Genomic DNA, 24,906 nt, shown 5'->3' with positions numbered 1-24,906 from the left:
TGTCAGTTTCCTGAGCTCAAGAAATCCTCCTGCCTCAGCATCCCAAAGTGCTGAGATTACAGGCTTGAGATACCACACTAGGCCAACATTTTCAATAGTTTCAAATATTTCGGAATAAAATGAACAAAAGATGTGCAAGACTTCTTTGGAGAAAGCTGCAAAAGTTTATTTCGATATTTTTAAGTCAAATATCTTAGATAAAAACAGTTCGTGTTGTTTCAGCTTGTCTTCGTTGAAACCTGTGGTTGTCTGTCACCTATAATAGAAACATAACAGGAGGGAATATTAGTAGCAGAACTGTATTCAGATGACATTAAAGGTATGCGAAGGACACGAAAGTTTTGGTTTTATACCATGGGCTGAAACCAGAAGCCTAAGAATAACCTGATGGCTAACATTCAGTTAAACCTCTGCACAAACTTGAAGATAGTCTTCCAAGCATATACATTAGCAACATTTTTAAAACACCCTGCTTTCTGTCGTTCAAGGAAACCAAAAACTGTCTAACTTCAGAACACATTAAATCAAGTGACCTATTAAAAGGTGTCTGAAAGTGAAAAGCAAACATTGTATATAGTTTTAATAAAAATATAACCAACACACAACAAACCTAAGAAATAAAAGGAATTTACAAACAATGTATAATGTAATGTAATGTTTTGGCTTGAAATAATAGCCTGGATGTTCAACAAGCTCCTGGGAAGCAGTTAATGTTACATTAGGAATTGCGTAAGTGCAGTGAATGGAAAGCCCAGTACTGCATTTGTTTTTTCTCTGTTGCACACAAGTGCAAAAATATTGCTTGGGGCTAGTTTGCCTTCTGTGGTCTTTCAGGTATGGTAACCATTTGTCCAAGATTTTCACCTGATATCCTGATATCAATATGAAGAGTCTCTCTTTTTACACTTGAAAGTATTCCCATTGGTAAAATAAATTACATGGTCAGATTCAGTTTATTCTATCACTATTATTTTTAACATCAAAATGGGAAAGAGGCGTATACCATGAACAGTGGGGCAAAAAAAAAAAAAAGAAAGAAAGAAAAAGAAATGGAGGGAGAGGAAAATAGAAAAGGAGAGCCAAATATCTAGAAAAGCCAAATAATTGTTTCTAAAAGTTAAGCATTTTTGAGGGATAAGTGGTAAGTTTCAGAAGTTCTTCCACAGTCTTTATGATGTTTAGATATTCAGGTATTACTGGAATAGATTAACTAATGTGTGTGTCTCTAGCATATCAATCATTCATTCATATTTTGAAAATATTAGAGTTCAAGAATGTATTCACTTTCAATTATACCATATATTCAGTATCTGTTAGGGTCTTGTTCATATTCCATGCTGAGCATTTTCCATTTTCCATTCTCCATTTTCTTACTGTATTCACAGATACTTTTCAAAAGAACAATCTTTTAAATTTATTACTTTTGGATTACATTTCCTCTTACTAATGATTCATAGCTGTCTCCTATTAAGTACCTCTTTCCTTTTCCCTTAGATTTATTCTATTGTTCTTTATTATTTTCATTTTTTATTATTTTCCTTTCTCATGTAATTTGCTAACTATTTTAACAAGATAATCATTTAAGACTATAAGATTCCTAAGAATGCAACTGAGGCTTGTTCAACGGGCTCCTGGAAATAATTGAAAATTATCTTTCAATGTAAATAGTCTAATGGAATGGTTCAGCAGTGTAGAGTAAAAACATTTAGGTAATTTCTTCCATAAACATGGAATGCTTCCTATAAATTCAGAAGTTCTTCTGATTAACAGTTGCCAATTTGAAAAATGTGTGGAAAAGATACTTTCATCAAGCAAGTTGCCCACTCATTTTCTCTTTCTTTCCTTCTTTCCTTCCTCCCTCCCTCCCTCCCTCCCTCCTTCCTTCCTTCCTTCCTTCCTTCCTTCCTTCCTTCCTTCCTTCCTTCCTTCCTTCCTTCCTTCCTTCCTTCCTTTCTTCTTTCTTCTTTTTTTTTTTTTGACAGAGTCTCACTCTGTCGGCAGACTGGAGTGCAGTGGTGCGATTTTGGCTCACTGTAACCTCTGCCTCCCGGGTTCAAGCCATATTCCTGCCTCAGCCTCCCGAGTAGTTGGGACTACAGGCGTGCACTACCATGCCCAGCTAATTTTTGTATTTTTAGTAGAGATGGGGTTTCACCATGTTTGCCAGGATGGTCTCGATCTCTTGACTTTGTGACCTTGTGATCTGCCGGCCTTGACCTACCAAAGAGCTGGGATTACAGGTGTGAGCCACCGTGCCTGGCCTGCCCACTCATTTTCTTAGGAACCATGAAATCTCAACTCAGATATTATAACTGGACTGAAACTGATTGTTATGAAAAACAAATCATATCTTTGTATTCCATCCAATAGAACATGAGGATACAGAAATCAACTTTGAAACAGATTTTAATATATCTGATTTGCATTTACTATTTTCAATAACAGCAAAAGATGGATGTAGAATTTATGGAATTCAGAATCTCACAAATAATGTTAGAGCTGGTACTAGAATCTGCTTAAGTTGCTCAAGATATTTCACACAAACTGGTATTAGAAATGCATTATGTATTTTTTAAAAGCAGAAATGAGAAAAGAATCTGAAAATTGTTAGTTGTTGGGTATAATCAGAAGTAAGAATATGCTTTCATATTTGATGATTCGATATGGCTTTGACACAATTTGTGTCTGTATCTGACAGTGTTTAAGTCTCGTAGTCAGGCAACTGGAGTCTGAACAACCTTTCAAAGAAAGTCTGCATTTGAACTCTGATTTTAAAGGGGTAGTAATGTTCTCTCTTACTATCGAAAGTATAATATTGTGGAAAACAGAAAGCATATAAGTTTGCATCTTAATAGATAGCATACCTCCTTCTGGCATTTTAAATTGTCTGATTTTGGCAGAATCTTCTCCTGGTCATCAGGACCATGTCTGCATTCATCCCCAGTCTTTGACTGAGACAGCTCCTGGAGATCAGCTTTCAGGTCAGGCACTTAAAAATACAAAGGCTATCAACTGAAGAAGGCAAACAAGAAAGATAATGATAATATCCTTTTCCTCAGTGTTATGAAATAAAAGGCTGTAGGCTACTGTGGCAATAAATGTGATGCAAAGATGCCCCACCTTTGTTTTCCTGTATTATGAAATCTTATCTTAAATGACAATCTGAGGAAAAATCAGACCACACTTATATTTCCTATACTTTACCATGGTGTATTATAAACAGTGAGTATCAGCTATCCAGGAAATCTGAAGACTGCCCAATGGATAGCATTTTAATCATAACGTAAATGTAATTTTCTGAAAGATTAGATGAATGTATTGGTAAGCCTATGACAAATCTTACAGTCCTGACACTCATCACCTGTTGAGGTAACTTGAACATTTTTTGGTTAAAATTAAACAAACTTAGGTCCAAAGGCCCTATATGTAACTTTCCATAAATGAATCGCATTCAGAAAAAAAGTACCAAATATAACAGCAAAATCACTGTCTTCCACAAGAGTACAGGAACTTGAGTGAAAAAAAAATTAATGGGTATTGTTGACAGTCATATTCTGGAACCCCCTTAACAGTGAATTGCTAAAATAATCCATGACCCAAGTTCTGTCAGTGTTTAACTTCAGAATGCTATTTGTTGAGGAAATAATTTCTGTTTCGTGATAATCTTATCGTACTTTGAGTTTTCTAATTATAAAAGTTTAAACAACTATTAAAAAGTCTCTTAAAAATATACTAATACAGCTACCTGTATGCCAATGTCCTGAACTATCCAGCTTTTACCAAACATACTGTCAAAAATGCAGAGCAAAGGAAACAGTGGCTGTCATTCATTGAGGTCTTTTCTGGAGTTGCTATCCTGCTTCACGGAACTGTGTTTTGTCCTGAGCCAATACTGAAGTACCTTGCAGTACAGACACATTCAAGCATGAACATTTTAAGCAAAATCATTCATGTTTTCTAACACAGATGGTAGGAAGAACACAAACCTTGGAATGAAACATGAATTCCTTCTCCATGAGTCAAGTGTTCTTGGTAAGCCCCCATTTCAGAGCCTCAGTTTTCTTATTTATAAAATGGGACTAATATCCTTATGCAAATGGACTTTATTCAGGGTGTTACAAGGTAGGGTGACTTGGCATTCTACATGCTATTAAAGGGTGCATACAATACTGTGGACACCACAGCTGAGAAGATCAGACAACATTCTAAGAAGATCAAACTAGTGAAATTTTGTACACCGCATTAAACAGTTTCATCTGATTTAGCAAGGACTGTATTTTCAAGCATGCAAAATAAACCTGCAAGAAAAAGAGAAGATTCATTGTATCCAGGGACTGCATGAAGCTGCAAACTATACTCTTCACTTTTCCAGCCAACTTTCAGCAAGTGTTTGAGATCCTTTCCTAATGTTTTCTTTCCTCCTGTTACTGGTTTATGGCAAAATGCATGACGCACATATAGGCCTCTTCTGCCCACCACCCCCCCCGCCCACCATAGATAATATTCCTTCCCTTCCCAGCACCTTGAATATCAGTTGCACCCCTGATCTTCTCTCTCCTGACCAGGAGTAGGATCCCGACTTTCAGTTGGTGGTTCCTCTTGCTGAGGTTTCTCGTCACTGGGCTCCTGGAACCGAGGTGTGTGTGTGCAGATAAAAAGTTTTGTTATCAATACATTTAAATAATATAAATATACATAATACATAGATATTTCTGATCATGAGTCTAAAGACATTTCTCCAATACTCTTCCACATACTTATACTTCATAAAGTTACTCTTCCCACAGAGAAGTTACTCTAAGACAGTTACCCTCAAGGGCCTTGGAAGCTGTTTTAATCTATGTTGGGATGAATATGCGTAATCTTTTGCAAATAAGCATGAGAAGGAAATCATGGGAAAAAAATCTGGGGAACACACTATCATCCATCCAGACAACAAAAGAACTTAATTCTCTTGGATTAGTCTTTCCTTCAAGTGATGCCATGATCATTTTTATAGCATGGGAGACCTTTATCGGTGAATCTATACTGGTTCAACAACAATTACAAAACATATTTTTGTAACAACAAGTTACAAAAATAACTTTTTGCTAATAGAAAACATCAAAGGTTAAGACACTCACCGGCAGAGGCCCAATCAGCTCAGGAGGTGGTACACTTCTCCTTGGTCTAGGCCTATATGTTCATCTTCCTCGCCAAATCATATTTCACACTGCAAACAGAATACTGTGAATTGGTAAATGCACTTGAAAGGACAGCTGTATTTGACCACTTCCATGACCAAATGTTAACTTGTCATTTTTTAAAAGTTGATAAATACTTTCAATCTAAGTCTCAGGGTAAGTGTAAGTGTGTGCCTTCCGAATGCTTGCAAAGCCACTTAAGTTGGTCAAGCTAGATGAGCAATGCCTTATAGCTTCTGGCAAAAGACACAGGATATTTCCGATGAGGTTTGGTTTCACAACCGAACTCTCCTCCATGGAGGCATTTAGGAAAATACAGCCAGAGAATTAAAACTACAGTGACCACGGCTTTTGTCATACACCCATTTGCTAGGCCCGTTGCCCGCCTAAAATCAAGTTTTGTTGGAATGCAGAGCCCCGCCCATTCAAATCTTCACAGTGGAGTTGAGAAGTTGCCACACAGCACTGGGCCCTCTTCACTGTACACCTCTGCCAGGCGCTCTGCAGACTTCAAGGCCACAGTCACCAACCCGCAGTGCTCCCAGTTCCCTTCCTTAATGCCCACCCCTCTCCTTCTTGGGTCGCCATGGAGGAGTCTGGAATCTGTCCTCTGTCAAGGGTTTCAGAGACTCAGATACCTGCCTCAGCATCCCCAGCACTCACCCCATCTTCATCTGACCCCTATCAATTACTCAGCCCACCTTCTTCCCTCGTTCTGACCCCACCACAACAAGGCCCACATTGGTGCCATCTCTCGAGGAGAAGGACGAGCACCTTGAGACCCTTTGGCCTCTGAGGCCACGTACCACCCTGCCCCACACTCCAGACGGCTGCTGGCTCCTCCTCACTGTCATTCACACTTTAAGCCCTGGGAGGACTGGCCTGCGGACCTACCGGCTGCGTCTCAGCAGAACAGAAAAAGTCCTGACAGCAGGAATGCGACCCTCACACCTTCACAGCTCCCTGGCGTTCACCACATGGGCAAAGGGGCCTACAGGAAGATGCCCAGTGAACATGCGCAGCGAGGTCAGTGCCTGCCCAGTGGGCTGTGGCGCCCCTCCTCGCCCCACCCCGTCTCGCGCTGCGCAGTCCTCTGCCCTCTCCCAGGTTCCCACTGAAGACTTCGGAATGTGTCTTCTGTGGGCGGTTTCATATGCCTCTAGGACTCAAATACCACAAATAGTTTCCCCCTTCAAAGCTCACTCCATGTTCTCTAGGTCCTCCTCCCCTCTATGGCCCTCCTTCCTCCCCTGTCTGGGATCCCCACGACAGAAACGCCATGGCTGCATCTCGCCGCCTGTTAGGAGGACGGGAACCTCAAGGCCCTTCCCGGTCAGAGGCCATAGACCGCACCCGCGGGCTCCTCCTCACACTCTCACACGTCAAATCTGGGAAGACTGATCTGCGGACCTACTGCCTGACTCCTAGCCAACAGCATAGAAGGAAGTCACGATGTCTCCTTGCGCAGCTCTGCAGGGACAGAAGGCAGACAGCAAGGCACATGGACAAGAGACTTGGGCAGCAAGGTGCGTACACACTGAGTCAGGCACATGCAAGGCCAGCTGGGGTTTTCCCTCTCTCCCTCGGCCCGCATCCCTAAAGTGTTTGTAGTAGAAGGAAAGGGACTAAGAGGCTTTGTTCTCTCTCTTGCCCTACCGTTCTCATGCATCCAGAAACACTGGGAACACATAGGTGACAGTCCCATGTCACCATTAGTGGAGGATGTGGTTCATTTTCCTTTCTATATAATTTTGAAAAATGACTCCAATGAAGTGGATTGTATAAATTCATGCAGTTTCCCTTTGAAGGGCAGCAGATCAATGTGTTAGTGGCTACAGGAGGACATGGGGGAAGAAGGTGAGTTCTCCCTTAGCTTGGGGAATTATCCCATTTAGAGGGAGCAGTTGGTAGTTCAGGAGAGAGGAATGATCACTGCAGGAGCAAAACCCCTGAGAAGGTGAGAAGCATGGGATCCTGAGCTGAGGTGAGGGACTGGCATCAGTTAGGAGCATTGTATGCAGAAGGGCGATGGAGAATGCCACGGCAAGCATGGGCAGACTGGGTTTGGGAAGCTCTAAGAGTTCCCAGCAGATCGCTTCTCTCCTCTGAATGCATCATTATGGGAGGTCATTCAAATGGAAGAGAGTTTGTAGCATTGTGTGGGTGTTTATATAACTATAGAGAAAGTTTCTGTCATCTCAGAGAATACATCCATCATCATTAACAGAATATTCCTAGAAATATGAATGTTGAAGGTGCTTCTAGTGAGCTCTCAGACAGGAATGGGGAACACGTTATTGGAAACGTAGACACACAATCCTTGTAAGAAAGTGGCAGAGAATTTGGCTAGATTGCATTCTCTTAGATGCAGAGTAGAACTTGTAAGTGACGAAATTGCATATGTAGCTAAGAACATTTCTAAGCAAAGTATTGAAGTTGTGGCCTGGTTTCTCCTCGCTGCTGGTTGCAAAATGCAAGGGAGGAGAAATAAATCAACGACAGAACTGCTGAGCAAAAAGGAATCAGCCCTTGATTATTTAGAAGACTCTCAGCCTATCCAGATAGCAAGCTCTGGAAATAGGGCCAAGGGTGTAGTGGGACAACTGATTGCTAAAGAAATTAGGTATGTGAGTCATGGATCCAGTCAACCATCTCAGCAGAATGCAGGGAAGGAGATGCCTTTATCCAGGAAAGATCTATGGAGGACCCAGGGACTGTTGGCATGGACGCCATGAATTGCATCAGAGGCCAGCATGTTTTGGGGATTTTATACCAAAAGAAGCACAGCCAGCCTGGAATGAAAGGAACAGAAATGGGACAAAATAAAGGAAGAGTGACTTTGAGGCTAGAGCTACAGATGCAGAGGCTGGCAAGCTGCCACTGCCTCTGTAGGCCCAGAGAGCAGCGACCTGGGGGACAGGAATCCAGACACTTCCTCCTGAGCTCCAGATGGCAGAGCCACCTCCTCGATTTCAGGGAACAGGGCTTCTGCCCAGGGTCGAGGGAGCAAGGCTAACACTCAGGTCCAAGAGGGCAAAACTGCCACCACAGTAGGCCCAGAGGACACAGCATCAAGCCAAAGAGGACCATTCTGAAGCTTTAAAATCTCATGGAATTTGCCCTGCTAGGTTTCAGACTTGCTTGTTCCCCATGACTGCTTTTCTTCTTCCATCTTCTCCATTTTGGAATGGGAATGTTTCTCCTATGCCTGCACCTTCAGGCTGCTTGAAAGCAGATAACGTCTTGTCTGGTTTCACAAGTTCACAGATGGAAAAAATTTTGTCCCAGGATACAACATACTCTGAATCTCACCCTTTCCTGATTTTGATTATATTTGAATGATATTTGGGATTTAAAGTTGATGCTAGAAAGAATTTTGAGGATGTTGAGATGAAGTGAATGCATTTTAGATGTGAGAAGACATGAATTTTGAGGTGCCAGATGGTGGATTTTTACGTGTTAAATCATGCCCCCTTCAGAAATTTATTCAGGCATAAATCATAGATACTGTACTGTTCCAGACCACCACAATAAACAAGTCACACACATATTTTTTGGTTTCCTAGTGCATATAAACGTGATGTTTATTGTATGTTCTCACTCATAAGTGGGAACTAAGCTATGTGGATGCAAAGGCATAAGAATGATACAATTGACTTTGAGGACTCAGGAGAAAGGGTGGGATGGGGGTGAGGGATAAAGGACTACAAATTGGGTTCAGTGTATACTGCTCGGGTGATGGGTGCACCAAAATCTCACAAATCAGCACTAGAGAACTTACTCGTATAGCAAAATACCACCTGTTTCCCAAAAACCTATTGAAATAAAATATTTTAAAAATAATAAAATAAAATAAAAGTGATGTTTACACTACACTACAATCTGTTAACTGTGCAATAGTATTATGTCAAAAAAAGTACAATGTATCAAGCTTTTTGTGTATGTTTGCTACCTTAATTGGAAAATACTGTATTGCTAAAACATGCTAAAGATCACCTGAGCCTTCAGTGAGTTTTAACTTTTGGACTGGTAGGGGGTGTTGTCTGGATGTACATGGCTGCTGACTGACTAGGGTGCTGGTTTTTGAAAGTCGGGTGGCTGTGGCAATTTATTTTCTTTTTTATTTACTTTTTAACAAGCCAATACTACATGGAGGGCTATGGCAATTTCTTAAAATAAGACAACAATGAAATTTCCTCCACTGATGGACCCTTCCTTTCAAGAAAGATTTCTCCACAACAGGCAATGCTGTTGATAGCATTTTACCTACAGTAGAACTCCTTTATAAATTACAGTCAGATCTCTCAAATCCTGCCATTACCTAATCAACTCATCCTTTGCTGTCATTTCCACAGTGTTCAAAGCATCTTCACCGTGAGTAGATTTCACCACAAGAAACTACTCTCTTCATTCATCCATAAGAAGCAACTCCTCCCAGGTTAAAGTTTTATCATGAGATGGCAGCAGTTGAGTCACCTCTTCATGCTCCACCCTTGTTCTCTTTCTGTTTCCACCATGTTGGCAGGTACTTCATCCACTGGAGCCGTGAACCCCTCACAACCATCCATGAGGGAATACACGCTCTGCTGTCGTTATGTGGGGTGTTCTCTATGTATCACTCAGATCCAATTAGGCCATGGTGCCATTCAGTTCATCTATATATGTTGCTGACTTTTTTCCATTGGTTCTGTCTGATTTGATTATGTATTTTAAAGCTTACTAGTTGAGTTCTGTGCAAAAAAAAGAGGTAATATAGTAGGTCTGAAACTACTATCCTTAGAAAGGCCAGCTTGCAAGACAGGCCCTTGCCTGGCATCTGTGAACTTGATTTTGGGAGGTTTCCCACCATTCTCCATCTGATAAGAGTGGTTTACTCTTCCAAAACTGTTTGTTCAAGCAATGTGTTTTATGCTGAACATCAGCCTCCCTTCTAGGAATCTGAAATGTTATTGCCTGCTAGGCAGAGAGTGCCTATGTGACCAGTCCCCAGTAAAAAACTGGGGCACTCAGTTTCTAATGAGCTTCCCTGTAAAATGTAGATAACATTTTACACATATTATCATGGTTCATTGCTGGAGAGACAAATTGTGTGACTCCATTGGGAAGGGACTCTTGGCAGCTTTTGCTGGTTCCCACCAGACTTTGCCCAGTTGTCTTTCCCCATTACTGATTTAGCTCAGTATTCTTTTGCTGTAATAAGTCTTAATCATGAGCACACCTATACATTGGGTCCTCATAGGAAATCACTGGAAGTGAGGGTGGTCTTGGGGATCCCTGACACACTGGCAGCAACAGTGTGATTCACCAGCAAGACCCTGACTCACTAAAATATGATGAAAGCCTTCTTTGAATAAAGAATGAAGAAGCAGACATGATGAAGCTGTGCTGGGAGACTGTGGATTTGCCCCTAATAGGAAGCAGCAGCCAAGCTATTGTCTGTTGTGAAAAATACATGTACTCACAGCATTTCACAGTAATCCCTCCAACGGCAAGAGAGTTGGCCCACTGGATCCCTGAGCCGCTGTTCTATGCTGAATAATGCGGTGGCGGGGGTTGGGGGGGGGCAGCGGGGGGAAGGTGCAGCCAGGTGCTGCCTTTGGCTTTTGTTTTCTCCTTCAGGCAGCAGGAGAAAGTACTCAAATGTTGCCAAGCTGAGTTTTGAGTAGGCAAAAATCCTGAAAGTTTGATTACTCTTTCCTCCAAGTGGGAGAGAAAACATCGGTTTTCTGGGCTGGAGTAAAGACTTAGATAAAGGAAAAAAATGGAGGGGGCAAACAGGCCAGGTGCAGTGGCTCACACCTACAATCCCAGCAAATTGGGAGTCTGAGGCAGGACAATCACTTGAAGCCAGTAGTTTGATACCAGCCTGGACAACATAGTGAGACCTCACATCTGCAAAATTTTAAAAATTAGCTGAGCATGGTAGCACTCATATGTAGTCCCAGCTACTCAGGAGGCTGAGGTGGGAGGATCACTGAACCGCAGAAGGTTGAGGCTGCAGTGAGCTGTTATCATGCCACTACCCTCCAATCTGAGCGAGGCAGCAAAGCTCTGTCTCAAAAAAATAAATTCATTGGTGATGTAATAAAAGACCAATGATACTAATATTTTCTGAGCTAAATGATGAGAAGATGGTATCAATTTACTCAGATCCAGAGTCAGAGGAAATGGACAATGGGGAAATAGAGTGGAGTGTGGAGGGGAGGTGAAGGTGTGCAGGGCAGGGAGAGAGGTCTGGGGCAGACAGGGGCAAGGAATAATGGGGAAGAGCAGAGAGCAGAAGTTCAGAGATGTGAGAATAGAAGCTCACACTTCTGGATACTTACTCTAAGCCATATGTTTTAGTGTTTCTCTCTCTCTCTCTCTCCCCATTTATATATATATATATATATAATATATTATAATATATTATATATATATTATATATATTATATATATTATAATATATATATATTATATATATATACACACACACTCTCACACACTGTATTTTAAATTATATATATATGTGTGTGTATATATATATCAGTCACTTAGTGCTCACAGCAACACTGTCAGATGTGTGTTACTAATGTTATCATCTCTTATTATAGAACAGGAAACTGAGACACATTAAGAGACTAGGGAACTTGCCCAAAGTCACCTTGCCAGCGAGGGCAGAGTCAGATTGGTACCCAGGCTGGTGAGGGGTATACAGACACATGCAATCCGACCCTGACACTCTAAAATGTGCCGCAGTGTGGAATGGTCCTCCAGATCACAAGACAGGTGAAAGTGTCCAGCAGTATTTATGAGATGACATTATCTGTGTGTGGATTGAACATGAGGTCTCTTGAGTGTATTCGATAATACAGGGTGATGAGTCAATACCAGGAAAGCACAAATGCAATCTCTGGTCCATATTAAGCTTTCTGTGTTTGCTACCATGGATTTTAGCAGCAACATCCCTGTCACTGTCATTATGGGAAATAGCTTTGGTATATTAAACAAAACAACAGATGCAGTTTATTATTATTATTATATTTTAAGTTCTGGGATACATGTGCAGAATGTGCAGTTTTGTCACATACACGTGCCATGGTGGTTTGCTGCACCTATCAGCCTATCACCTACATTAGGTATTTCTCCTAATGCTATCCCTCCCCTAGCCCCCCACCCCCCGACAGGCCCCAGTGTCTGATGTTCCTCTTCCCGTGTCCAGGTGTTCTCTTTGTTCAACTCCCACATATGAATGAGAACATGCAGTGTTTTATTTTCTGTTCCTGAGTTAGTTTGCTGAGAATGATGGTCTCCAGCTTCATCCATGTCCCTGCAAAGGACATGAACTCATCTTTTTTTATGGATGCATAGTATTCCATAGTGTATATGTGCCCCCTTGTCTTTATCCAGTCTATCATTGATGGACATTTGGGTTGGTTCCAAGTCTTTGCTATTGTGAACAGTGCTGCAATAAACATACATGTGCATGTGTCTTTATAGTAGAATGATTTATAACCCTTTGAGTATATACCCAATAATAGGATTGCTGGCTTAAATGGCATTCCTGATTCTAGATCCTTGAGGAATCACCATACTGTCTTCCACAATGGTTGAAATAATTTACACTCCCTCAAACAGTGTAAAAGTGTTCCTGTTTCTCCACATCCTCTCCAGAATCTGTTGTTTCCTGAGTTTTTAATGATCACCATTCTAACTGGCATGAGATGGTATCTCATTGTGGTTTTGATTTGCATTTCTCTAATGACCAATGATCATGAGCGTTTTTATGTATCTGTTGACTGCATAAATGTCTTCTTTTGAGAAGTGTCTGTTTATGTCTTTTGCCCACATTTTGATGGGGTTGTTTGTCTTTTTCTTATAAATTTGTTTAAGTTCTTTGTAGATTCTGGATGTTAGTCCTTTGTCAGATGGATGGATTACAAAAATCTTCTCCCATTCTCTAGATTGCCTGTTCACTCTGATGATGGTTTCTTTTGCTGTGCAGAAGCTCTTTAGTTTAATTAGATCCCATTTGTCAATTTTGGCTTTTGTTGCCATTGCTTTTGGTGTTTTATTCATGAAGTCTTTGCCCATACCTATGTCCGGAATGGTATTGCCTAGGTCTTATTCTAGGGTTTTTATGATTTTAGGTCTTATATTTAAGTCTTTAATCCATCCTGAATTAATTTTTGTGTAAGGTTCAACAAGGGATCCAGTTTCAGTTTTCTGCATATGGCTAGCCAGTTTTACCAACACCATTTGTTAAATAGGGAATCCTATCTGCACTGCTTGTTTTTGTCAGGTGTGTCAAAGATCAGATGGTTGTAGACGTGTGACGTTATTTCTGAGGCCTCTGTTCTGTTCCATTGGTCTATACAGCTCTTTTGGTACCAGTTCCATGCTATTTTGGTTACTGTATCCTTGTGGTATAGTTTGAAGTCAGATAGGGTGATGCCTCCAGCTTTGTTCTTTTTGCTTGGGATTGTCTTGGCTATACAGGCTCTTTTTTGGTCCCATATGAAATTTAAAATAGTTTTTTCTAATTCTGTGAAGAAAGACAATGGTAACTTGATGGGGATAACATTGAATCTATACATTACTTTGGGCAGTATGGCCATTTTCACCATATTGATTCTTCCTATCCATGAGCATGGAATGTTTTTCCATTTGTTTGTATCCTCTCTTATTTCCTTGAGCAGCGGTCTGTAGTTCCCCTTGAAGAGGTCCTTCACATCCCATGTAAGTTGCATTCCTGGGTATTTTATTCTCTTTGTAGCCATGGGAATGGGAGTTCACTTATTATTTGGCTCTCTGTTTGCCTATTATTAGTGCATAGGAATGTTTGTGATTTTTGCACATTGATTTTGTATCCTGAGATTTTACCGAAGTTGCTTATCAGCTTAAGGAGATTTTGGGCTGAGACCATAGGGTATTCTAAATATATAATCATGTCATCTGCAAACAGAAAATTTGACTTCCTCTCTTTTTATTTGAATACCCTTTATTTCTTTCTATTGCCTGATCGCCCTGGCCAGAACTTCCAATATTATGTTGAATAGGAATGGTGAGAGAGAGCATTTTTGTCTTGTGCCAGAATAAAACCGATTTCTTTGAGAAATTGCCAAGCTGCTTTACACAATGGCTGAACTACCCACTGGCAGTGTATAAGCAAGCATTCCCTTTTCTCTGCAACCTTGTCAGCATCTGTTATTTTTTGACTTTTATTATAGCCATTCTGTCTGGTGTGAGATGGTATCTTAATGTGATTTTTCATTTGCACTTCTCTAAATGATTAGTGATGTGCATTTTTTCATGTTTGTTGGCTGTATGAATGTCTTCCTTTGAAAAGTGTCTATTCAGATCCTTTGCCCACTTTTAATGGGGTTGTTTGTTTTTCACTTGTAAATTTGTTTAAGTTCCTTATACATTCTGGATAGTACACCTTTGTCAGGTGCGTCGTTTGCAAATATTTTCTCCCATTCTTTAAGTTGTCTGCTTCTTGATTATTTCTTTCATTGTGCAGAAGCTCTTTAGTGCAATTAGGTTCCACTTGTCAACTTGTGTTTCTGTTGAAATTGCTTTTGGAATCTTCGTCATTCAATAAAGTTTCATGATACAAAATCAGTGTACAAAAATTAGTAGCATTTCTATACACCAATAACGTCCGAGCTGAAAGCCAAATCAAAATGCAATTCCATTCACAATAACCACAAAAAATCATAGGAATACAGCTAATCTGGGAGGTGAAATATCTCTAAAACAAAAATTACAAAACACAGCTGAAGGAAATCAGAAATGACATAAACGAATGGAAAAACATTCCGTGTTCACTGGTAGGAGTATTGGTATTGTTAAAATGGCCATAATACCCAAAGCAATTTACAGATTCAATGCAATCCTATCAAACTACCAATTACATGTTTTACAGAATTAGAACAAAGTATTCTAAAATTCATATGGAACCAAAACAGAGGTGGAATAGCCAAAGCAATTATAAGCAAAAAGAACAAAGCTGGAGGTATCACACTATCTGAATTCAAACTATACTACAAGGATACAGTAACCAGAACAGCATGGTACTGGTACAAAAACAGACACATGGACCAATAAAACAAGTTATGGAGCCCAGAAATAAAGTCACACACCTACAACCATCTAATCTTCAACAAAGCTGACAATGACAAGCAATGAGGAAAGGACTCCTTATTCAATAAATGATGTTGGGATAATGGGCTAGCCATATGCCAAAGATTGAAACTGGACCCCTTCTTGGCACCATATGCAAAAGTCAACACAAGGTGGACTAAGGACTTAAATATGAAACCTAAAACTATGAAAATCCTAGAAGAAAACCTAGGAAATGTCGTTCTTGATATAGGCCCTGGCAAAGATTTCATGACAAAGTTTGGATTTCTTTTTCAGACAGTTTGCTCTTTCATTGTAGACACAATACTAATTTTTGTACATTGATGTTGTATCTTGCAGCTTTTCTAAATATACTGATTAATTCTAATAGTTTTTTGGTGGAGTCTTTATGGTGTTCTATGTATATGATAGTATTATCTACAAACAGGAATTATTGGACTTCCTCCATTGTAATTTAAATGCCTTGTATTTCCTTTTCTTACCTAAATGCTCTGACTAGAACATACAGTACTATGTTGAATCAAGTGATGAAAATGGGTATCCTTGTCTTGTTCCATATCTCAGAAAAAAAGGTTTCAATTTTTTTCCCATTCAGTATGGTGTTATCTGTAAATTGGTCATTTATGGCCTTTATGGTATTGAGGTATGTTTCTACTGTACCTAGTTTTTTTAGGGTTTTTATTATAAAGATATGTTGAACTTTAATGCTTTTTCAGCATCTTGAAATGATGTCATCGTTTTTGTCCTTCTGTTAATGTGATATATCAGATTTATTGATTTTCTTTTTTTAATATACTTTAAGTTCTGGGTTACATGTGCAGAACGTGCAGTTTTGTTGCAATGTTATACATGTGCCATGGTGGTCTGCTGCACCCATCATCCTGTCACCTACATTAGGTATATCTCCTAATGTCATCCCTCCCCTAGCCTCCCACCCCCCCCCATAGGCCCCAGTGTGTGATGTTCCCCTCCCTGTGTCCATGTGTTCTTACTGTTCAACTCCTACTTATGAGTGAGAACATGTGGTGCTTTGTTTTCTGATCTTGTGATAGTTTGCTGAGAATGATGGTTTCCAGCTTCATCCATGTCCCTGCAAAGGACATGAACTCATCCTTTCTTATGGCTGCATAGTATTCCATGGTGTATATATGCCACAATTTCTTTATCCAGTCTATCATCAATGGGCATTTGGGTTGGTTCCAACTCTTTGCTATTGTAAATAGTGCCAAAATAAACATACATGTACAAGTGTTTTTATAATAGAATGATTTCTAATCCTTTGGGTATATGCCCAGTAATGGAATTGCTGGGTCAAATGGTATTTCTAGTTCTAGATCCCTGAGGAATCGCCACATGGTCTTCCACAATGGTTGAACTAATTTACACTCCCACCAACACTGTAAAAGCAATCCTATTTTTCCACAACTTCTCCAGCATCTGTTGTTTCCTGACTTTTTAATGATTGCCATTCTAAGTGGTTTGAGATGGTATCTCATCATGGTTTTAGTTTGATGATGAGACCAGTGATGATGAGCATTTTTTTATATGTCTGTTGCTTGAATAAATGTCTTCTTTTGAGAAGTGTCTGTTCATATTCTTTGCTCATTTTTGATGGGGTTGTTTGTTTATTTTCTTGTAAATTTGTTTAAGTTCCTTGTAGATTCTGGCTATTAGCCCTTTGTCAGAAGGATAGATTGCAAACATTTTCTCCCATTCTGTAGGTTACCTGTTCACTCTGATGGTAGTTTATTTTGCTGTGCAGAAGCTCTTTAGTTTAGTTAGATCCCATTAGTCTATTTTAGCTTTTGTTGCCATTGCTTTTGGTGTTTTAGACATGAAGTCTTTGCCTATCCCAGTGTCAAGAATGATATTGCCCAGGTTTTCTTCTGGAATTTTTATGGTTGTAGTTCTTATGTATAAGTCTTTGAAACATCTTGAGTTGATTTTACTATAAGGTGTAAGGAAGGGGTCCAGTTTCAGCTTTCTGCATATGGCCAGCTGATTTTCACAACACCATTTATTAAATAGGGAATCCCTTCCCCATTGCTTGTGTGTGTCAGGTTTGTCAAAGATCAGGTGGTGGTAGATGTGTGGTGTTATTTCTGAGGCCTCTGTTTTGTTCTATTGGTCTACATATCTGTTTTGGTACCAGTACCATGCTGTTTTGGTAACTGTAGCCTTGGAGTAAAGTTTGAAGTCAGGTAGCATGATGCCTCCAGCTTTGTTCTTCTTGCCCTGAATTGTCTTGGCTATGCGGGCTCCTTTTTGGTTCCATATGAACTTTAAAGTGGTTTTTTCCAGTTCTGTGAAGAAAGTCATTGGTAGCTTGATGCAGATGACATTGAATATATAAATTACTTTGGGCCAGAAGGCCATTTTCACGATATTGATTCTTCCTATCTATGAGCATGGAACCTTTTTCCATTTGTTTGTGTCCTCTCTTATCTCCTTAAGCAGTGGTTTGTAGTTCTTAAAGAGGTCCTGCACATCCCTTGTAAGCTGGATTCCTGGGTATTTTATTCTCTTGATAGCAATTGTGAATGTGAGTTCACTCATGATTTGGCTCTCTGTTTGTCTGTTATTGGTGTATAGGAATGCCTGTGATTTTTGCACATTGATTTTGTATCCTGAGATTTTGCCAAAGTTGCTTATCAACTTAAGAAGGTTTTGGGCTAGGACAATGGGTTTTTCTAAATATACAATCATGTCATCTGCAAACAGGGACAATTTGACTTCCTCTCTTCCTATTTCAATATGCTTTATTGCTTTCTCTTGCCTGATTGCCCTGGCCAGAACTTCCAATACTATGTTGAATAGGAGTGGTGAGAGAGCGTATCCTTGTCTTGTGCTGGTTTTCAAAAGGAATGCTTCCAGTTTTTGCCCATTCAGTATGATATTGGCTGTGGGTTTGTCATAAATAACTCTTATTATTTTGAGATGCATTCCATCGATACCTAGTTTATTGAGAGTTTTTGGCATGAAATGCTGAATTTTGTCAAAAGTCTTTACTGCATCTATTGAGTTAATCATGCGGTTTTTGTCTTTGGTTATGTTTATGTGATGGATTACGTTTATTGATTTGCACATGTTGAACCAGCCTTGCAACCCAGGGATGAAGCCGACTTGATTGTGGTGGATAGGCTTTTTGATGTGCTGCTGGATTCGGTTTGCCAGTATTTTATTGGGGATTTTCTCATCAATGTTTATCACGGATATCGGACTAAAATTCTCCTCTTTCTTGTGCCTCTGCCGGGCTTTGGTATCAGGATGATGCTGGCCTCATAAAATGTGTTACATAGGATTCCTTCTTTTTATGTGTATTGGAACAGTTTCAGAAGGAATGGTACCAGCTCCTCTCTGTACCTCCGGTAGAATTTAGAGGTGATTCCATCTGGTCCTGGACTTTTTTTGGTTGGCAGGCTATTAATTATTGCCTTAATTTTAGAACATATTATTAGTCTATTGAAGCATTCAAATGCTTCCTGATTTTGACTTGTGAGGGTCTATGTGTCCAGGAATTTATACTTTTCTTCAAGATTTTCTAGCTTATTTGTGCAGAGGTGTTTATAGCATTCTCTAATGGTAGTTTGTATTTCTGTGGAACGGTGATGATATCCCCTTTATCATTTGTATTGCATTTATTTGATTCTTCTCTCTTTTCTTCTTTATTAGTCTTGCTAGTGGTCTATCTATTTTGTTTATCATTTCAAAAAAATCAGCTCCTGGATTCATTGATTTTTGAAGGGTATTTTGTGTCTCTGTTGCCTTCAGTTCTGCTATGATCTTAGTTATATCTTGTCTTCTGCTCGCTTTTGAATTTGTTTGCAGTTGTTTCTCTAGTTCTTTTAACTGTGATGTAAGGGTGTCCATTTTAGATATCTCCTGCTTTCTCTTGTGGGCATTTAGTGCTATAAATTTCCCTCTACACAATGATTTAAATGTGTCCCAGAGATTCTGCTTCATTGTGTCTTTCTTCTCATTGGTTGCAAAGAACATCTTTATTTCTGCCTTCATTTCATAATATACCCAGTAGTCATTCAAGAACAGGTTGTTCAATTTCCACGTAGTTGTGTGGTTTTGAGTGAGTTTCTTAATCCTGAGTTCTAACTTGATTGCACTGTAGTCTGACAGACAGTTTGTTGTGGTTTCTGTCAGTTTACATTTGCAGAGGAATGTATTTTTTTTTTATACTTAAGTTCTAGGGTACATGTAAACAACGTGCAGGTTTGTTACATATGTATACATGTGCCATGTTGCTGTGCTACACCCATTAACTCGTCATTCACATTAGGTATGCCTCCTAATGGTATCCCTCCCCCCTCCCCCGTCACCACAAAAGGCCCCAGTGTGTGATGTTCCCCTTCCTGTGTCCAAGTGATCTCATTGTTCAATTCCCACCTATGAGTGAGAACATGCGGTGTTTGGTTTTCTGTTCTTGTGATAGTTTGCTGAGAATGATGGTTTCCAGCTACATCCATGTCCCTACAAAGGACATGAACTCATCCTTTTTTATGGCTGCATAGTATTCCATGGTGAATATGTGCCACATTTTTTCAATCCAGTCTGTCACTGATGGACATTTGGGTTGATTCCAAGTCATTGCTATTGTGAATAGTGCTGCAATAAACATACGTGTGCATGTGTCTTTTTGCAGCATGATTTATAATCCTTTGGGTATATACCCAGTAATGAGATGGCTGGGTCAAATGGTATTTCTAGTTTTAGATCCTTGAGGAATCACCACACTGTTTTCCATAATGGTTGAACTAGTTTCCAATCCCACCAACAGTGTAAAAGTGTTCCTATTTCTCCACATCCTCTCCAGCACCTGTTGTTTCCTGATTTTTTAATGATTGTCATTCTAACTGGTGTGAGATGGTATCTCATTGTGGTTTTGATTTGCATTTCTCTGATGGCCAGTGATGATGAGCATTTTTTCATGTGTCTGTTGGCTGTATGAATGTCTTCTTTTGAGAAGTGTCTGTTCATATCCTTTGCCCACTTTTTGATGGGGTTGTTTGTTTTTTTCTTGTAAATTTGATTGCGCTCTTTACAGGTTCTGGATATTAGCCCTTTGTCAGCTGAGTAGATTGCAAAATTTTTCTCCCATTCTGTAGGTTGCCTGTTCACTCTGATGGTAGTTTCTTTGCTGTGCAGGAGCTCTTTAGTTTAGTTAGATCTCATTTGTCAATTTTGGCTTCTGTTGTCATTGCTTTTGGTGTTTTAGACATGAAGTCCTTACCCATGCCTATGTCCTGAATGGTATTACCTAGGTTTTCTTCTAGAGTTTTTATGGTTTTAGTTATAACATTTAAGTCTCTAATACATCTTGAATTAATTTTCGTATAAGGAGTAAGGAAAGGATCCAGTTTCAGGTTTCTACTTATGGCTAGCCAATTTTCCAAGAACCATCTATTAAATAGGGAATCCTTTCCCCATTTCTTGTTTTTGTCAGGTTTGTCAAAAATCAGATGGCTGTAGATGTGTGGTATTATTTCTGAGGGCTCCGTTCTGTCCCATTGGTCTATATCTCTGTTTTGGTAGCAGTACCATGCTGTTTTGGTTACTGTAGCCTTGTAGTATAGTTTGAAGTCAGGTAGCATGATGCCTCCAGCTTTGTCCTTTTGGCTTAAGATTGTCTTGGCAATGCAGGGTCTTTTTTGGTTCCATATGAACTTTAAAGCATTTTTTTCTAATTCTGTGAAGAAACCCATTGGTAGCTTAATAGGTGTGGCATTGAATCTATAAATTACCTTGGGCAGTATGGCCATTTTCAATGTTAATTCTTCCTATCCATAAGCATGGTATTTTCTTCCATTTGTTTGTGTCCTCTTTTATTTCACTGAGCAGTGGTTTGTAGTTCTGCTTGAAGAGGTCCTTTACATCCCTTGTAAGATGGATTCCTAGTTATTTTATTCTCTTTGAAGCTATTGTGAATGGGAGTTCATTCATGATTTGGCTCTATGTTTGTCTGTTACTGGTATATAAGAAAGCTTGTGATTTTTGCACATCGATTTTGTATCCTGAGACATTGTTGAAGTTGCTTATCAGCTTAAGGAGATTTTGGGCTGAGACAATGGGTTTTCTAAATATACAATCATGTCATCTGCAAACAGGGACAATTTGACTTCCTCTCTTCCTATTTCAATATGCTTTATTGCTTTCTCTTACCTGATTGCCCTGGCCAGAACTTCCAGTACTATGTTGAATAGGAGGGGTGAGAGAGCGTATCTTTGTCTTGTGCTGGTTTTCAAAAGGAATGCCTCCAGTTTTTGCCCATTCAGTATGAATTTGGCTGTGGGTTTGACATAAATAATTCTTTTTATTTTGAGATGCATTCCATCAATACCTAGTTTATTGAGAGATATGGCATGAAAGGCTGTTAAATTTTGTCAAAGGCCTTTTCTGCATCTATTGAGATAATCATGTGGTTCTTGTCTTTGGTTCTGTTTATATGCTGGATTACGTTTTTTGGTTTGCATATGTTGATCCAGCCTTGCATCCCAGGGATGAAGCCGACTTGATTGTGGTGGATAAGCTTTTTGATGTGCTACTGGATTCGGTTTGCCAGTACTTTATTTAGGATTTTTGCATCGATGTTCATCAAGGATATTGGTCTAAAATTCTCTTTTTTTGTTGTGTCTCTGCCAGGCTTTGGTATCAGGATGATGTTGGCCTCATAAAATGAGTTAGGGAAGATTCCCTCTTTATCTATTGATTGGAATAGTTTCAGAGGGAAGGGTACCACCTCCTCCTTGTACCTCTGGTAGAATTCAGCTGTGAATCCATCTGGTCCTGGACTTTTTTTGGTTGGTAGGTTATTAATTATTGCCTCAATTTCAGAGCCTGCTATTGGCCTATTCAGGGATACAATTTCTTCCTGGTTTAGTCTTGGAAGAGTGTAAGTATCAAGGAAATTATCCATTAATTCTGGTATTCCAGTTTATTTGCATAGTGGTGTTTATAGAATTCTCTGATGGTAGTTTGTATTTTTGTGGGATCAGTGGTGATATCCCCTTTATCATATTTTTATTGTATCTATTTGATTCTTCTCTCTTTTCTTCTTTGTTAGTCTTGCTAGTGGTCTATCCATTTTGTTGATCTTTTCAAAAACCCACCTCCTGGATGCATTGATTTTTTGGAGGGTTTTTTGTGTCTCTATCTCCTTCAGTTCTGCTCTGATCTTGGTTATTTCTTGCCTTCTGCCAGGTTTTGAATGTGTTTGCTCTTGCTTCTCTAGTTCTTTTAGTTGTGAAGTTAGGGTGTCAATTTTAGATCTTTCCAGCTTTCTCTTGTGGGCATTTAGTGCTCTAAATTTCCCACTACACACTGTTTTAAATGTGTCCCAGAGATTTTGCTTTGCTGTATCTTTGTTCTCATTGGTTTCAAAGAACATCTTTATTTCTGCCTTTGTTTCATTATGTACCCAGCAGTCATTCAGGAGCAGGATTGTTCAGTTTCCGTGTAGTTGCGCAGTTTTGATTGAGTTTCTTTTTTTTTTTTTTTTAATTTATTTATTATTATTATACTTTAAGTTGTAGGGTACATGTGCATAACATGCAGGTTTGTTACATATGTATACTTGTGCCATGTTGCTGTGCTGCACCCATCAACGCGTCATTTACATCAGGTATAACTCCCAATGCAATCCCTCCCCCCTCCCCCCTCCCCATGATAGGCCCCGGTGTGTGATGTTCCCCTTCCTGAGTCCGAGTGATCTCATTGTTCAGTTCCCACCTATGAGTGAGAACATGCGGTGTTTGGTTTTCTGTTCTTGTGATAGTTTGCTAAGAATGATGGATTCCAGCTGCATCCATGTCCCTACAAAGGACTCAAACTCATCCTTTTTTATGGCTGCATAGTATTCCATGGTGTATATGTGCCACATTTTCTTAATCCAATCTGTCACTGATGGACATTTGGGTTGATTCCAAGTCTTTGCTATTGTGAATAGTGCTGCAATAAACATACGTGTGCATGCGTCTTTATAGCAGCATAATTTATAATCCTTTGGGTATATACCCAGTAATGGGATGGCTGGGTCATATGGTACATCTAGTTCTAGATCCTTGAGGAATCGCCATACTGTTTTCCATAATGGTTGAACTAGTTTACAGTCCCACCAACAGTGTAAAAGTGTTCCTATTTCTCCACATCCTCTCCAGCACCTGTTGTTTCCTGACTTTTTAATGATTGCCATTCTAACTGGTGTGAGATGGTATCTCATTGTGGTTTTGATTTGCATTTCTCTGATGGCCAGTGATGATGAGCATTTTTTCATGTGTCTGTTGGCTGTATGAATGTCTTCTTTTGAGAGGTGTCTGTTCATATCCTTTGCCCACTTTTTGATGGGGTTGTTTGTTTTTTTCTTGTAAATTTGTTTGAGTTCTTTGTAGGTTCTGGATATTAGCCCTTTGTCAGATGAGTAGATTGCAAAAATTTTCTCCCATTCTGTAGGTTGCCTGTTCACTCTGATGGTAGTGTCTTTTGCTGTGCAGAAGCTCTTTAGTTTAATGAGATCCCATTTGTCAATTTTGGCTTTTGCTGCCGTTGCTTTTGGTGTTTTAGACATGAAGTCTTTGCCCATGCCTATGTCCTGAATGGTACTACCTAGGTTTTCCTCTAGGATTTTGATGGTATTAGGTCTAACATTTAAGTCTCTAATCCATCTTGAATTAATTTTCGTATAAGGAGTAAGGAAAGGATCCAGTTTCAGCTTTCTACTTATGGCTAGCCAATTTTCCCAGCACCATTTATTAAATAGGGAATCCTTTCCCCATTTCTTGTTTCTCTCAGGTTTGTCAAAGATCAGATGGCTGTAGATGTGTGGTATTATTTCTGAGGACTCTGTTCTGTTCCATTGGTCTATATCTCTGTTTTGGTACCAGTACCATGCTGTTTTGGTTACTGTAGCCTTGTAGTATAGTTTGAAGTCAGGTAGCGTGATGCCTCCAGCTTTGTTCTTTTGACTTAGGATTGTCTTGGAGATGCGGGCTCTTTTTTGGTTCCATATGAACTTTAAAGTAGTTTTTTCCAATTCTGTGAAGAAAGTCATTGGTAGCTTGATGGGGATGGCATTGAATCTATAAATTACCTTGGGCAGTATGGCCATTTTCACGATATTGATTCTTCCTATCCATGAGCATGGTATGTTCTTCCATTTGTTTGTGTCCTCTTTTATTTCACTGAGCAGTGGTTTGTAGTTCTCCTTGAAGAGGTCCTTTACATCCCTTGTAAGTTGGATTCCTAGGTATTTTATTCTCTTTCAAGCAATTGTGAATGGAAGTTCATTCCTGATTTGGCTCTCTGTTTGTCTGTTACTGGTGTATAAGAATGCTTGTGATTTTTGCACATTAATTTTGTATCCTGAGACTTTGCTGAAGTTGCTTATCAGCTTAAGGAGATTTTGGACTGAGACAATGGGGTTTTCTAAATATACAATCATGTCATCTGCAAACAGGGACAATTTGACTTCTTCTTTTCCTAACTGAATACCCTCGATTTCTTTCTCTTGCCTGATTGCCCTAGCCAGAACTTCCAACACTATGTTGAATAGGAGTGGTGAGAGAGGGCATCCCTGTCTTGTGCCAGTTTTCAA

The 24,906-nt window shown here is 39.6% G+C and overlaps 1 pseudogene; it reads right to left on the bottom strand.

Annotated features, from left to right (window-relative positions):
* Positions 1–218: 218 nt before the first annotated feature.
* LOC105465840 (X antigen family member 3-like) lies at positions 219–5,204 on the bottom strand (annotated as a pseudogene).
* Between the last annotated feature and the right edge of the window lie 19,702 nt (positions 5,205–24,906).

Source organism: Macaca nemestrina, chromosome X (assembly GCF_043159975.1).
Source record: "Macaca nemestrina isolate mMacNem1 chromosome X, mMacNem.hap1, whole genome shotgun sequence".
NCBI classification, from domain to species: domain Eukaryota; kingdom Metazoa; phylum Chordata; class Mammalia; order Primates; family Cercopithecidae; genus Macaca; species Macaca nemestrina.
Note: the sequence above shows the minus strand (reverse complement) of the source record. Positions and strands in the feature narration are given on the sequence as shown.